At 43.4% G+C, this 13,457-nt stretch overlaps 1 long non-coding RNA gene across 1 annotated transcript in view; it reads right to left on the bottom strand.

The window, feature by feature from the left end:
• Positions 1–942: 942 nt before the first annotated feature.
• Positions 943–13,457, bottom strand: part of LOC123383754 — a 41,152-nt gene continuing 28,637 nt past the window's right edge. Inside the window, exons 3-4 of the long non-coding RNA XR_006593908.1 lie at positions 10,499–10,621; positions 943–3,341 (exon numbers count right to left, since the gene is read on the bottom strand). This is a non-coding gene — a long non-coding RNA (uncharacterized LOC123383754). The remainder of the gene's footprint in view (positions 3,342–10,498; positions 10,622–13,457) is intronic.

Below are 13,457 nucleotides of genomic sequence, written 5' to 3'. Positions count from 1 at the left end.
GACATTGAGAGATTAAGTTACTTGCCCAAAGTTACCTGCTAAGTAAGAGGCAGAACGAGGGTTAGAATCCTACTTGTCTGTGCTCTTGACTACTTACTATATTGCCCCACTAAGCCGCCTGCCTGGGAGATAGGTCTCATTATTAACTCGTTTTACAGACGAAGAAGGTGAGACTCAGAGAAATGAATTATCCTGGGTCAGGAGTTAGCCAGCATTTCCTGTAAAGGACCAGAAAATATATATTTTTGGCTTTGTGGGCCATTTCTATCACAACTGAGTGTCCTGCTCTTGTCATGCAGAAGCAGTCAAAGCATAACAACTGGGTATGGCTGGGTTTCAATAAAGCCTTCTGTATAGACGCTGAAATCTGAATTTCATATAATTTTCACGGGACTGGATTACAATTCTTCTTCTGACTTTTTTCAACCATTTAAACATTTTTCAGTGTTTATTTGTTTTTGAGAGAGAGAGACAGAATGTGAGCGGGGAAGGGCAGAGGGAGAGGGACACACAATCCGAAGCAGGCTTCAGGTTCTGAGCAGTCAGCACAGAGCCCGACGTGGGGCTCGAACCCACAAACTGTGAGATCACGACCTGAGCTGAAGTCGGATGCTTAACCGACTGAGCCACCCAGGTAACCCTCAACCATTTGAACATGTAAAATCTAGGGGCCCCCGGGTGGCTCAGTCAGTTAAGCGTCCGACTTCGGCTCAGGTGATGATCTTGGGGTTCGTGAGTTCCAGCCCCGCATCGGGCTCTGTGCTGACATCTCAGAGCCTGGAGCCTGCTTCGGATTCTGTGCCTCCCTGTTTCTCTGCCTCTCCCCTGCTCGTGCTCTGTCTCTTGCTGTCTCTCGAATATAAATAAACTTTTAAAAAAAATTTAAACATGCAAAATCTATTCTTAGTTCAGGGGTGATCCAAAAAAAGGCAACACATAGGATTTGTACATTGGCCCGAGTTTACCAACCTAGGCTGAATTGTGCCTGTGTCCAAACCTGGTCTCTTTCCACTGAGCCATGAAGCTTCCATGTAGACAGAGGGAAAAGAGAAGGGCTTCTCCATGCCAAGGACAAGCCAGAGGCTAATACAGTGACAGCTTGCTCCTGGCCTGTGGCATCCCTGCGAGTCAGCTGTTGACAGTAAACTTGGAGCATTCTAGTGGATGGAAAAGGAAAGAAACCATATTAGTCCTGTAAAGAAGCTTGTATGTTTCCAGTTAGATAGAGTTGATTATGGAAAACACTTCAAATCCCAAAATAACACTTTCACAGCATATTTTACAAAATATCCTCTGTCACAAAAGTACTGCAAGTTTTGTTTTTTTTGTTTTTTTTTTTTTTCAGGGTCATGCTGAAATGAATAGTTTTAAACTACAGCTTGCATTTTCCCCCCTTACCCCAAAGAAAATCAAACTGTAAAAGCATGCATTTCCCCGAGAGGGCTTTTTGCCCATTCAGCCATGTCTTCTAAAGGGTTTGACTTATTGAAAAATAGAAACCACTCATGGTTGTAAAACCGGTGAACCTCATTCCTTTATTTAACCTATTGCCCTTGAAAATGTACTTTTTTATGGTTCGCACGTGATCCGACCAAGCCGGCTCTCAGCTCTCCTGTCTCATGAGTTATGTGGAGAAGCACTTCAAAGAGAAGTGAGAAATGCTGCCTGAATACAAGGTGGTAGTGTACTCAAACCAAATCTCATCTCATAACACGAACCCTATTGCCAAGGACAATAGTCTGTGATTGAGACAGGAATTTCCTAGTGAATGTGCTGTCCCTGTTTACTCTCCCCTTAATCCTTTTACCATTTCTGTGCTGACTAGTTCTTGGAATACTATCCTGCCCTCCGGCTGCTGGAGCCTGCTTTTCTTTCCTGAAGTAGATGTACCTGGGAATTCCTGCACCCCAGCTCCCGGGGGCAGCTCCTATCCACTGAGAGAGGGGCATTGGGCTTCCCCCCATTTGGGACAACTGAGGCAGGAGCCTTGCTGTGTCCAGAACTCCCCCATGGGACTGAGTCACCTTCAGTAAGACGGTACATAATATGGTATCCTTGTTTGACTCTACCCTTCCATTCTTTTTCCCTGGATGCACTGCCTAATGAATCACTTTCACACAAATGCTCCTCCAAAGCTCCCTTCTGAGGGAGCCTAAGCCACGGGGTTGCAACAGCATCTTAAAGTTCTACCTTCTAATAGACAGTATATTGAAAGCAATCCCCCTACATGGCGTAACTCTAAAGAGTTTTCCCAATGCTTCTAGAGTATGTTCTATATTATCCTCCCAATGAACGTGACCCCCATTATACAGATAAGGACACCAAGGCTCAGAGACCTAAACAACTTGCCCCAGGTCTCACTGATAGGACTTAACAGAGCTGGATGCTCTCCCATCTTTAGTAGTAGCACTGACGTGACCAGCCACAAACTTACTGTTGATGGAGCTGTGAGCATTATTTAAAATTAAGTTGTAAATAGGATGTCTTCTCAGATAAAAAGTATAGTCTCTATTTGGGAGCAAGGGTAAAGAAAGACGTTTGAATCATTTATCCACACTTCAAATATTTATTGAGCACCTGATATATTTCAGGTTCTGGGATAAAGGCTATAGGTACATAGTGAGCTCTCATGGAACTTACCTTTTAGCAGGAGGATGAATGGGGTGGGGGGAAGACTAATGATACTGGCCATAATCACTCTGAATAAACTAAACAAGGATCAGGACACCTGGGCGACTCAGTGGATTAAGCAGCCAACCCTTGATTTCAACTCAGGTCATAATCTCACAGTTTGTGGGATTGAGCCCCACATCCGGCTCTGTGCAGACAGTGAGGAGCCTGCTGGGGTTTCTCTCTTTTGCTCTCTCTCTGCCCCTTCCCCACTTGGGTGTGTGCGCACGCGTATGCGCACTCTCTCCCCCTCTCTCTCTCTCTCAAAAGAAATAGATGTTAAACAAACAAACAAGCAAACAAACAGGATGTAAGAAAGGGAACTTCAGACGTGACCCTCTTTAGATCAGAGAAGGCCTGCTGGTGAGGGGACATTTAAATTGAGAACTAAGGACGAATACTGAGGAGAAAAGCGAAAACCTGAGAAAACGTGTTCCAGGAAAGAGATCCTGATACCCACCCTCCATTTAAAAAGGTAGATTTCAGAGATTTGTTTGTCTGTGCAAACAGAGCCGATGGTGATACTTGCGGTAGAATTTGTGACTGTCTTAGGTACTTAAACAAAAACATCTCCCACTGGCCCGTTCCTTTGTCTGCAATAGCCAGCGTTTGCCGTAGCCTTGAAGCATCCTCTGGAGAAGCTCCGTTGGTTTACTTTGGCTCCACGTCCGCTGTTAAGTGGGAGAGGAAATGCATTGATTAGCAGTGGCCAGCCAACTCTTGACAAACCAGCCTCAACAATGGGAGCCCTGTGCTAACCCCCGAGCCAAATATCAAAGAGGTGGCTGTGGGTGAGGAGGGTGGAGGAGGGGAGACCTGAGTGTAATTCCCTGTTGCGCCATCAACATCTCCCAGCAGTTATGCCTCTCTGAGGCACCAGTCATTTAGCTAAATCTTCCCTAGGTGCTGCGCTATCCCTCCCACTCCTTTACCTTGGCTGACTCAAAGTGCTCTCAACACTTTGTGCTGAAACCACTTAATCCCAAGAGGTGAGAGATAGAGCCACACCGTGGGCATTACTCATGGATCCGGATGGCACGAAGTAGCACCAGGACTTGTCGTCAGTCCTCTCCCCTCAGTGCTGTGCTCTAGGGCCTCAGTTTCCTCACGTGTGAGAGGAGGATGTTTGGGGTAAGCCAATGGTTCTTAGGATTTTTAATGATGGAGACCCAACCCACGTTTAAAAAACCAATTCTGAGGTACATAAACTAATAGACACACTTTAAAAATTATACCCCCAAATCACTCAAAATTCCCCGAAATAACCATGTTAACATTTGGTGATAATTATATTCAATATTTCCCTATGTGTACAAAAAGAAAAGGAAGACAGGAAAGCAGAAAAGCCGGGGGAAATGGGGGAAATAATGGGGCGCCTGGGTGACTCAGTCGGTTGAGCGTCTGACTTCAGCTCAGGTCATGATCTCGCAGTCTGTGGGTTCGAGCCCCATGTCGGGCTCTGTGCTTACAGTGCCGAGCCTGGAGCCTGCTTGAGATTGTCTCACTCTCTCTCTGCCCCTCCCCCACTCATGCTCTGTCCTTCTGTCTGTCAAAAATAAATAAAAAATTTTTTAAAAATTTTTTAAAAAGAAAAATGGAGGAAATGAAAGGAAGGAAGAAGGGAGGGAGGCAGACTGTGAGGAAAGAAGAAATATTATGAATCAAAAGCCAAACCTGAAGATGGTCAAGCAGAGAGATGAGAAGATCTTGGATCCATTATTCTATCGAATTGTGGAATCAACCAACCCTGAAGTCCCACCTACTTCCAACCCCTAGTGCAGTAGTTCTCAACTATGGCTTCATAGTGGAATCTCCTGGAATGGTAAAAAATGAAATAAAATGTAGTAGACCAAGCCTCAGAATTTCTAATTTAGCTAGTAAGGGGTACAGCCTCCATGCCAGGACTGCTTAAAGCTACTTAGAGTTTATGCTTGGCTGTATAGCCAAGGTTGAGAACACCAACAAAAACTAAATCTCCCATCATTGAAGCCAGTGTTTCTCAGACCATAATGTGTATCTGAATCAGTAGAGAATCTCGTTAAAACTACAGGTTCTGATTCAATAGATCTGGGGTAAGGCCTGAGGTCCCACATTTCTTACAAGCTTCCAGGGGAGGCCACTGTTGCTGCAAAGGGACCACACCAGGAGTAGCAAGGTTGTGAGCCAATTTGAGTCAGTTTCTGTTCCCTACAGCAAAAAAACATTCCCTGTGAAACATCTTCCACGTTAGGTTTTATTTGATCATCCCTTCTGAAATGCCTCACTTTTCTTGTTAAGATAGAATTCTTTTCTTTATTTATTTTTAATGTTTATCTGTTTTTGAGAGAGAGAGAGAGAGAGAGAGAGAGCGAGCCCACAGCAGTGGGGAAGGGCAGAGAGAGAGAAAGAGAGCTCACAGCAGTGGGGAAAGGCAGAGAGAGAGAGGGAGACAGAGGATCTGAAGCAAGCTCCTTATAGCGAGCGCAATGCAGGGCTCCAACTCACAAACCATGAGATCGTGCCCTGAGCCGAAGTCCGGTGCTTAATCAACTGAGTCAACCAGGTGCCCCGCATTTTTCTTGTTTAAAAAACAGGAATATTCTTTGTGAAAAACATTCAAAATTTATTTGCTTTTAAAAAATTGCAATAACATTAACTGCTCCCAGTTAATGTTCTTCTGTTCCTTGTATGTATCTTCTGTTCCTTGTAATCTATCCCTTTTCTCAAGGATGTGGTGTGCCCTTCTGTATCCAAATGAAATGTGTTTCAAGAGTCTTTACATGTATTTTTTCACCGCATTTATTACTAATCTTCAGCAATTCTGGTTACGTATAAGTTGTACCTCCCATACTTATCATCCTTTCTATAACCATGTTTACATCTTTATTATATTTCATTGTATTTAGCAGGATTTCTTCAGTCCTTCAGTCATCAGTTTGGAGTTATGATTGGGTTTTTTGTTCCGTCTACTGTGAATTTCACTCTGCCTTTTTTTCTCTTTCATTTCTTTCCCAACCCATTTATCACCCTTTGTTGTCTTAGCACCTCTCCTTTGAATCTTCATATCTCTTATTTTAAATATTTTCTTAGTGAGATTATATCGTATATATATAATTCCTTGGAGATTATTTCTGTCATCTTTTATATATTTCATCTTATTCTTTTTACATAAAGATAAGTATCTATATAATACAGTTCTTGTTTATATTATTTTTTCAGGTTTTTTTTTCAGTTTATTTATTCTGAGAGCGAGAGAGCACGAGCAGAGGAGGGGCAGAGAGAGAGAGAGAGAGAGAGAGAGAGAATCCCAAGCAGGTTCTGCACTGTCAACCCAGTGAGACCAAGACTTGAGCTGAAGTCAGACGCTTAAGTGACTGAGCCACCCAGGCACCCATTTATTTTTCCAATTTTTATGCATAAGCTCCATGTACACCTTTTTCTTATTAATCATCTTTGAATAAATAACACAGCCTGATGAAGGTAGTGGGGAGAGGTGTGAATGAATTAGCACTGAAACAGTGTTTAGCTTCCATTCAGGTTTATGGTCTATTATACTTTCTTACAAAATCTGTCATTGTTTTATTTCCTGAGAACACATCTCCTCATTTTCAGCAACGACCAGATTAGAACTTTGCACCACGAAAGCCCTAATAAGATCAATTTTTAACTTTCAAAAGCATGGGAGAGTGCTAGAGAATAAGCTTGTACAAATTACCAGGGCATGGTGGTCTGGAGGTGGACATTTTCATGTAAAGGAACGATGAATTTAGAAAATACCTCAAGACAAAAAAAAAAAAAAAAAGCCAATATCAACTCACTAACGTCGTAAAGGTACTTGAGTTTTGGTACACACTATAGCATCTGCAAACATTTGACAAAGAGCCCATGTGTGTGCAACATGTTATTTATTCTGTCTGTGGAAAATGGCTTGTCTGCAGATGGATTCACAGGACTTCTTTCATTCACTTATATTTATCAGGTGCTTACCATGTGCCTGTATGGAGTTTGGTCAAGTGGCAAGACATGTAGTATGTAAGTAAACCAATAAGTAAGTATTTTCAAATTGTGGAAGTATATGAAGGAAGCAGATGGAGTCTTGAGAGAATGACCTCTACACAGAATGGCCTGATATTCAGGCTGGAAACCGCACGACAGAAAGCTCAAAAGCACGTGAAGAACTGAGGAAGAGCAAGCACGCTTGGCAGAAGGAACATCACCGCAAGCTTACCCTGAAGTAGCCCGTCTGTGTTCTAGAAAGCAAGAAAAACTTTATGGGGATGGGTATTGGTAGTTGAGTGGCTACACAATGACACTAGATGAGGTCAGAGCATACAGAGCCCCTTTAGACCACAGTGAGGTGTTAATTCTATGTCTACCGCGAAGCAAAGTATCTTGGGCAGAGGTAGGGCATGATACAATTAAATTGACTTTTGATGGCTGTCGCGTAGAGCACGGATTTGAAAGTGACTGTGAACGAATCAGATGATAGACAGATGCCGCTCTGGTGACCCGGGACAGAGGTGATGATCCTCGAGCTACACTGGAGGCTGCAGAGATGGAGGAAAGGTGCTGATTTGACGCCCATTGAAGACGTACAACAGATGGGACATCCTGATGGCCTGAACATGCAAGGTGAAGGGCAGGGAGAAAGCACAGTCCTGTCTCCAGTTTCTGGCTTGGACAAACTGAACACAAGATGGCGGCCTTTACTGACATGAGGGTGATCAAGAAAAGAGGGTGTTTGGGAGGAGCAATCAAGAATTCGATTTTGGAAGTGTGACATTTGACATGTCTCTGAGCATCAGGAAATAACTAAGGTAGTATGAGGCACCCAGGCAAAACTGGACAACATAGTACAAAAGCTATTTGAAGTCCTATGAGCGAATGAGGCAATAGATGAAGACTAAAGAAAGGAGCCCAGTGAATCTTAGTTTTATTACTTAAAACTCTATAGCTTACACGTTGAAAATCATTGAATATAGTCACACTGGCCTTCTTTTAACTTGTTTTCAACTCTTCTGGTCACCCCGACAGAAATGCTAGTCAAATTGTATTAAGAAAAAAAAAAAAAAGGAGTTATTGGTTCAAACATGCTTAAGGCCAACAATCAGTATGTTTTCAGGCACAGATGGATCCAGGTCATATGTGTCACCAGAACACAGTCATGCCTTATTTCTTGGATCTCTTTTCCTCCATGTTGGTTTCATTCTAGGCCAGCTCTCTCTCCTTGGTGCCCAAGAGGGCCAGACTTACATCCTTCTGTTAGCATAGCCTATGTTAAAGAGAACTTATCCATTGCAATAATCCTAGAAAACTTCATGGATTTCTTCTGATTGTACTACCTTAGTATCTTAGTCCATTTGGGCTGCTACAATAAAATAATACACACTGGGTGACCTATAAACAACAAATAATTGTTTCTCACAGTTATGGAGTTGGGAAGTCCAAGATCATGGCACCAGCAGATTTGGTGTTTGAGCAGGCCCCACTTCCTGGATGACCACACTTTTGCTATCACCTCATATGATGGAAGGGGCAAGGGAGCTCTGTGGGGTCTCTTTTATAATGGCACTAATCCCATTCATGAGGGCTCTGCCCTTATGACCTAATTGCCTCCCAAACACCCTATTTCCTAATACTATCACATATATGGATTCCTAGGGGGTACACAACCACTCAGTCTATGGCACTGGGGTCATGTGTCAACATTATGCCCAGAATATGCTGATTGGCCAAGCTGGGTCCCCTACCAATCCCTGAATCCAAGAGATGTGCATTATACCTTGGCCTAAAAACAGGGGGTGTACAAGACCTCAGAGGAAAGATCAGAGAACCACTTTCAGAAGAGGATATTGGTGCTGGACCAGGGAGAGCAACAGCCATACTTAGAGATCACTTCTGTCTCTAAAATATACTGACTCATATAGACATCTTATATTTCCATTTGTCCCATCAGACAATCAACATAAAAGTTGAGTTAACTTGGGGTGCATGGTTGGCTCAGTCAGATGAGCGCCCAACCTTTGATACCGGCTCTGATCATGAACTCTTGAGGAGTTTGGAGCCTGTTTAGGATTCTCTCCTCTTTCTGCCCCTCTCCCACACAAAATAAATACATACTTTTTAAAAAAGTTGACTTACCTTTAGTTGATGGCCATATGTGTCAAAGGTAGTTGTGGGTACTGATGAGGGTGGACCATTGATGGATGACCCCCAAATTAAGAGGTCAAAACTAAAAGGTCAAATTCCTACCCTCAAAAGGAAGGATGTAAATGGGTAGATGTAGGAGAAGTCAGAGATATGAGGGTGGCTGTTTACGGAAGCGGTCACTCTCGGGATTCTTAAAGGAACAGGGTGACATCACGTTGTACAAATTCACCTTCACAGCTTTCCCTTGACCACTGAACAAGGTCAATGGCTGAGAATTCTATCAGGGTTAGGGACCTGGGCCCTAATAAGAAGCCTTTAAATGTAAGGACCTTAAGAGAAGTTTACAAGACAAAACTTATAAACCCATTTCTAAGCTTAGCAGGAAAGGGTGTGGACCTAGGTGAAATATTTGTAGCTTTAAACAGTGGAGCCTGACCCAGCATTTCTGTGTGGGTGTGACAGCTTGGAAACCGCAATTGTGGCAATAAGTCTTAACCGTCTTCTCTAAGTTCTATTGAAAAGCACTAAATCAAACCCAGGTCCAGACTGCGGCTTGCACGCACAGAATAATTAGGCTCGTGTACTAGCTATTGTCTCTGTTTGAGCCTGTTGTACAAAAGCATAAAGCCAGAACCACAGGGGGGCTGTAACCGGGTGCCACGTCTGCATTTTAATTCCATGCACTTTCCCTTTCTCCGCTAGAGCACGAAGTATGAAGTGTGGAGCAGAGAGAAAAGCAGAGAGTTTATTTCCAGGTGTCTGGACATATTCAACAGGCACAAACTCCCACTAAGGTAGTTTTTCATCTCTAGGCTTTCGGGATTTGGCATACCAAATATGAATTTCCGAACTTTTTAAGATGCAATAGTTTAGGAATGGTGAGTAAGTACGTCAATGTGAAGCTCAAAAAGGAGATTTTTGTGCTTGTTTCTGCAAAAAAAAAAAAAAAAAAAAAAAAGACCTCATCTCTGCTTGGTTTTGTGCATGGAGGGTGGGGTGCCTGGAGGAGGAAAGCCCAGAGGCCAGGAGAGGAGGCTGCAGATTCAAGGCCGCAGCTCTTTGTATGCAACCTTGCAGGAGTCACTTAATTACTCTGCATTTCAAACCACCTGGAAAATTCATAAAAGACAAGCTGGCTCAGAAAGCCAGACACTCCACTGAATAAAGTGTGACTGAAGAAAATGAGGAGAAACCATTTCAGGCCAGAGGAAAAAGAAGTTAACGATTTTTTTTTTTAAGTAAATACTTCATTCTCCTCTCCCATTATTAATTTGAGATATTTTAATCGTCAGAACACCTTTCAGAGTTTGAAATATTATGAACATCGTCTGCTATCTATTCACATTTTCTGTATCTCGCTGTGTTTGCTTTATCGGAAGGGAAGAGGAGAGAGTATAAACAGTTCTAAATAGTTCTAAATAATAGCTGTGTCTCATAAGTGATGTTTGAATGAGTTTTGTCTCCAAATTATGGAGATGTTTATTTCCTGGAGCTGGGATTCATTTAACATTTGCTTATGCTGTTGGGGGGCTTTTTTTTTTTTTTATCTTCTTAGACCAACAAGGGACAATTTTTGTTGTTCACGGCAAAGAAAGAAGTTGTAGGAGTTAAGATAGTACAAGGGCTGTGACCAGGAAGACCTAAAAATGATAATGGCATAATCACAATACAAGTGGTTTTCTTGCTTAGCTTAGCTTACGGAAGTGTCCTGAGGGAGGGTGGCCTGTCGCTTCCCTTGCTTCCACATGGTAATTGAGAGACCCAGATTCCTTCCATCTCCAAGTTCAGTCATCCTTCACTGTTGGTTGCCTGGGGAATCCAGCTAGAGGGAGGGGGAAAAAAGAACATGAAGGAGGCACCTCTGCCTCTTTTTTTTTTTTTTTAATTTTTTATTTATTTTTGGGACAGAGAGAGACAGAGCATGAACGGGGGAGGGGCAGAGAGAGAGGGAGACACAGAATCGGAAACAGGCTCCAGGCTCCGAGCCATCAGCCCAGAGCCTGACGCGGGGCTCGAACTCACAGACTGCGAGATCGTGACCTGGCTGAAGTCGGACTCTTAACCAACTGCGCCACCCAGGCGCCCCTAGGCACCCCTGCCTCTTAAAAATGTTGGCTCTGAAAGGACACAGGCCACATCTACTCCATTAGTGAATATGAGTGACAAGGTCCATCTCAATGCAAGCGGTGCTGCGAGTGTTGTCCCTGGCTGGGCAGCCATGTCCCCGCCATATCGTCATGGCCTGGATGGGAGAATGGATTTGGGGTGGGTGCTAGTGCCTACTACCTCAAGGATTTTCAGCCTTCTCACTGTGTGGAATCCTTGGGACCTTGCTCTACCCCTGGTGAGTTTAGGGTTTGGCATCAAGCACTCAGGAGTTAGAAATTCCGCTCCATCACTCACAGGTCCACAGGAAGTCTTGGGCAAATCTGGGCCTCAAGTTCCTCATCTGTCAAATGGAGGTAATAGCATCTACCGTGTTAGGGTTGCTGTGTATAATTTGTACATTTCGTTGCTAAACTTTTGTCATAGAGTAAGTGCCAAGTAAATGGCAACTAAGTATAAAATTCCTGAATGTTTAGTTCTGCTTAGTTTGATTATTTATATCTCGAGATACCCTGACACTTTGTTTGGGGCACCTGGGTAGCTCAGTTGGTTCAGCATATGACTCTTGATTTCACCTCAGGTCGTTTCCCCCAGGTTGTGGGATCGAGCCCTGTGTCGGGCTCCACACTGAGGGTGGAGCCTGTTTGGGATTCTGTCCTCTCCCTCTGCCCCTCTCTCCTGCTCACTCTCTCTCTTTCTTTCCCTCTCTCTCTCAAAATATTAAAAAATATGACACTTTTTTCATATTCCTATCTTCCCAGCTCATCCTCACTCTGATGTAATCCACAATTTGTCCTGCCCTCTCCTTATTCTGTGGCTTTTTCTTAGCCATTATGTACACCTTCCATCCATATATCCATGACCCTACACAACCTTCAGAGAAGAGGAGAGGGGAGAGAGAGAGGCAAGCCTGAAGATTTCTCGAGCAAGATACAAAGGTTCAGTGGAGGGTGTGCAGGTGGTATTTTTGTGTCTATATTAGCACAGGCATGAGTTTGCATACATGTGCTTGTTCATGCATGCATACAGTGACACGTTACAGATGTGCAAGTGTCAAGATGCAAGGGTATTGCTTACCTCATGTGCTCTTAGAAGTGTCTTACAATGTCTGTCCGGGGCTCCCTTACAATGTCTGCTGGGGGTCCTTCGGATATTTGAATCAAGGTAAAGTGGTGAAGTCCCGTATGGTCTGGTTAGCAGAGCACAGTCACTGTCCGTTCCATGAATCAGCTGGTTATCTCAAGGTCTGTGACCTGTCTCAGGGATTCTGGTAAAGATGGAATGGATGGATCATAGAAATAGCTTATATTCTGGGGCACCTGGGTGGCTCAGTTGGTTGAGCGTCCGGCTCCTGGTTTCCCCTCAGGTCATGATCCCCAGGTTGTGGGTTCAAACTCTATGTCAGGCTTTGCACCGAGTGTGGAGCCTACTTCTCTCTCTCTCTCTCTCTCTTTCTCCATCTACCCCCTCCCCAACTCTCAAGAAAGAAAGAAAGAAAGAAAAAGAAAGAAAGAAAGAAAGAAAGAAAGAAAGAATATTCTTTGAACACCTACTATGTGCAAGGCACTGTGTTCCTTAATCCTGCATACCTTCAGGTAAGCAATACTAGACCCATTTAAAAGATGAGGAAACCAAGGTTCAGAGCTTATACAACTGTTCACAGATGTACTGGCATCCTAATAACTTGTGGAATTCAACCTTAAAACTAGATCTGCTATAAAAGACATGCCTTTGGTATGGTGGTCAAATATCTCTTGCAACCATTACATGCACATGTGCACACGACTAGTGTGTATGTTCTTCTAAGAGAGGATGAAGAGAGTGCCCTTATTTTCAACAGTATATAAGTTCACTTACAGAATGCTAAGGATCTTGAGAAAAAGATTCTGGATGTGAAAGTGCAGAAGTCTAAAGAGAGGGATTGAGAGAGAAGACAAACTCTAACTGAACAGAGAGAAAAATATAAAGGACTTAGGTAGGCCACACACATCTCTTAATGGCTTGTGCTAAGGAAGCATCTAGATCTATCTGAAGGTTTAGCCTCTCAATTAGGATAAATGGAGGGGCTGGAGAATGTAGGGGGCACATATTTATCTGCACGTGAATTTAAGATGTGATTGTAGGGATTATCTTTAACTTAAAAGAGTATAGTGCAGGGTTAATAAATCATATCACATACAGCTTCACAGGCCGAAAAGGACAGGGTTAAAATGCAAGTGATTTCACAACCAAAGGCAAAGTAGAAATCCATATGTTGCTCTGAAATGCAGAAATGCACTAACTTTAGCAGATGTTTTGGCTGCTACGGAAGGAAGGCAGGTCCCTTGGTTTATGGGAATGCTAGAGCTGTGAAGTACAGAGACCCCATTTCTCCCTGGCTGCTTCTTCCTTATTCTATAACCAGCAATATGGACCCAGTGCCCCCAGGCAGGACCATGGCAAGACTCAGGTTTGCCTCCTCTACAGTTACTGGTCCTCTGCTGTTCCCACAAAATTACAATGTCCCGTGAGTAAGCCAGTTAAGAACCACTTATTTATTATGTGTGTCTATG

Source organism: Felis catus, chromosome A2, assembly GCF_018350175.1.
Source record: "Felis catus isolate Fca126 chromosome A2, F.catus_Fca126_mat1.0, whole genome shotgun sequence".
In the NCBI taxonomy this organism is placed as follows: Eukaryota; Metazoa; Chordata; class Mammalia; order Carnivora; family Felidae; genus Felis; species Felis catus.
Note: the sequence above shows the minus strand (reverse complement) of the source record. Positions and strands in the feature narration are given on the sequence as shown.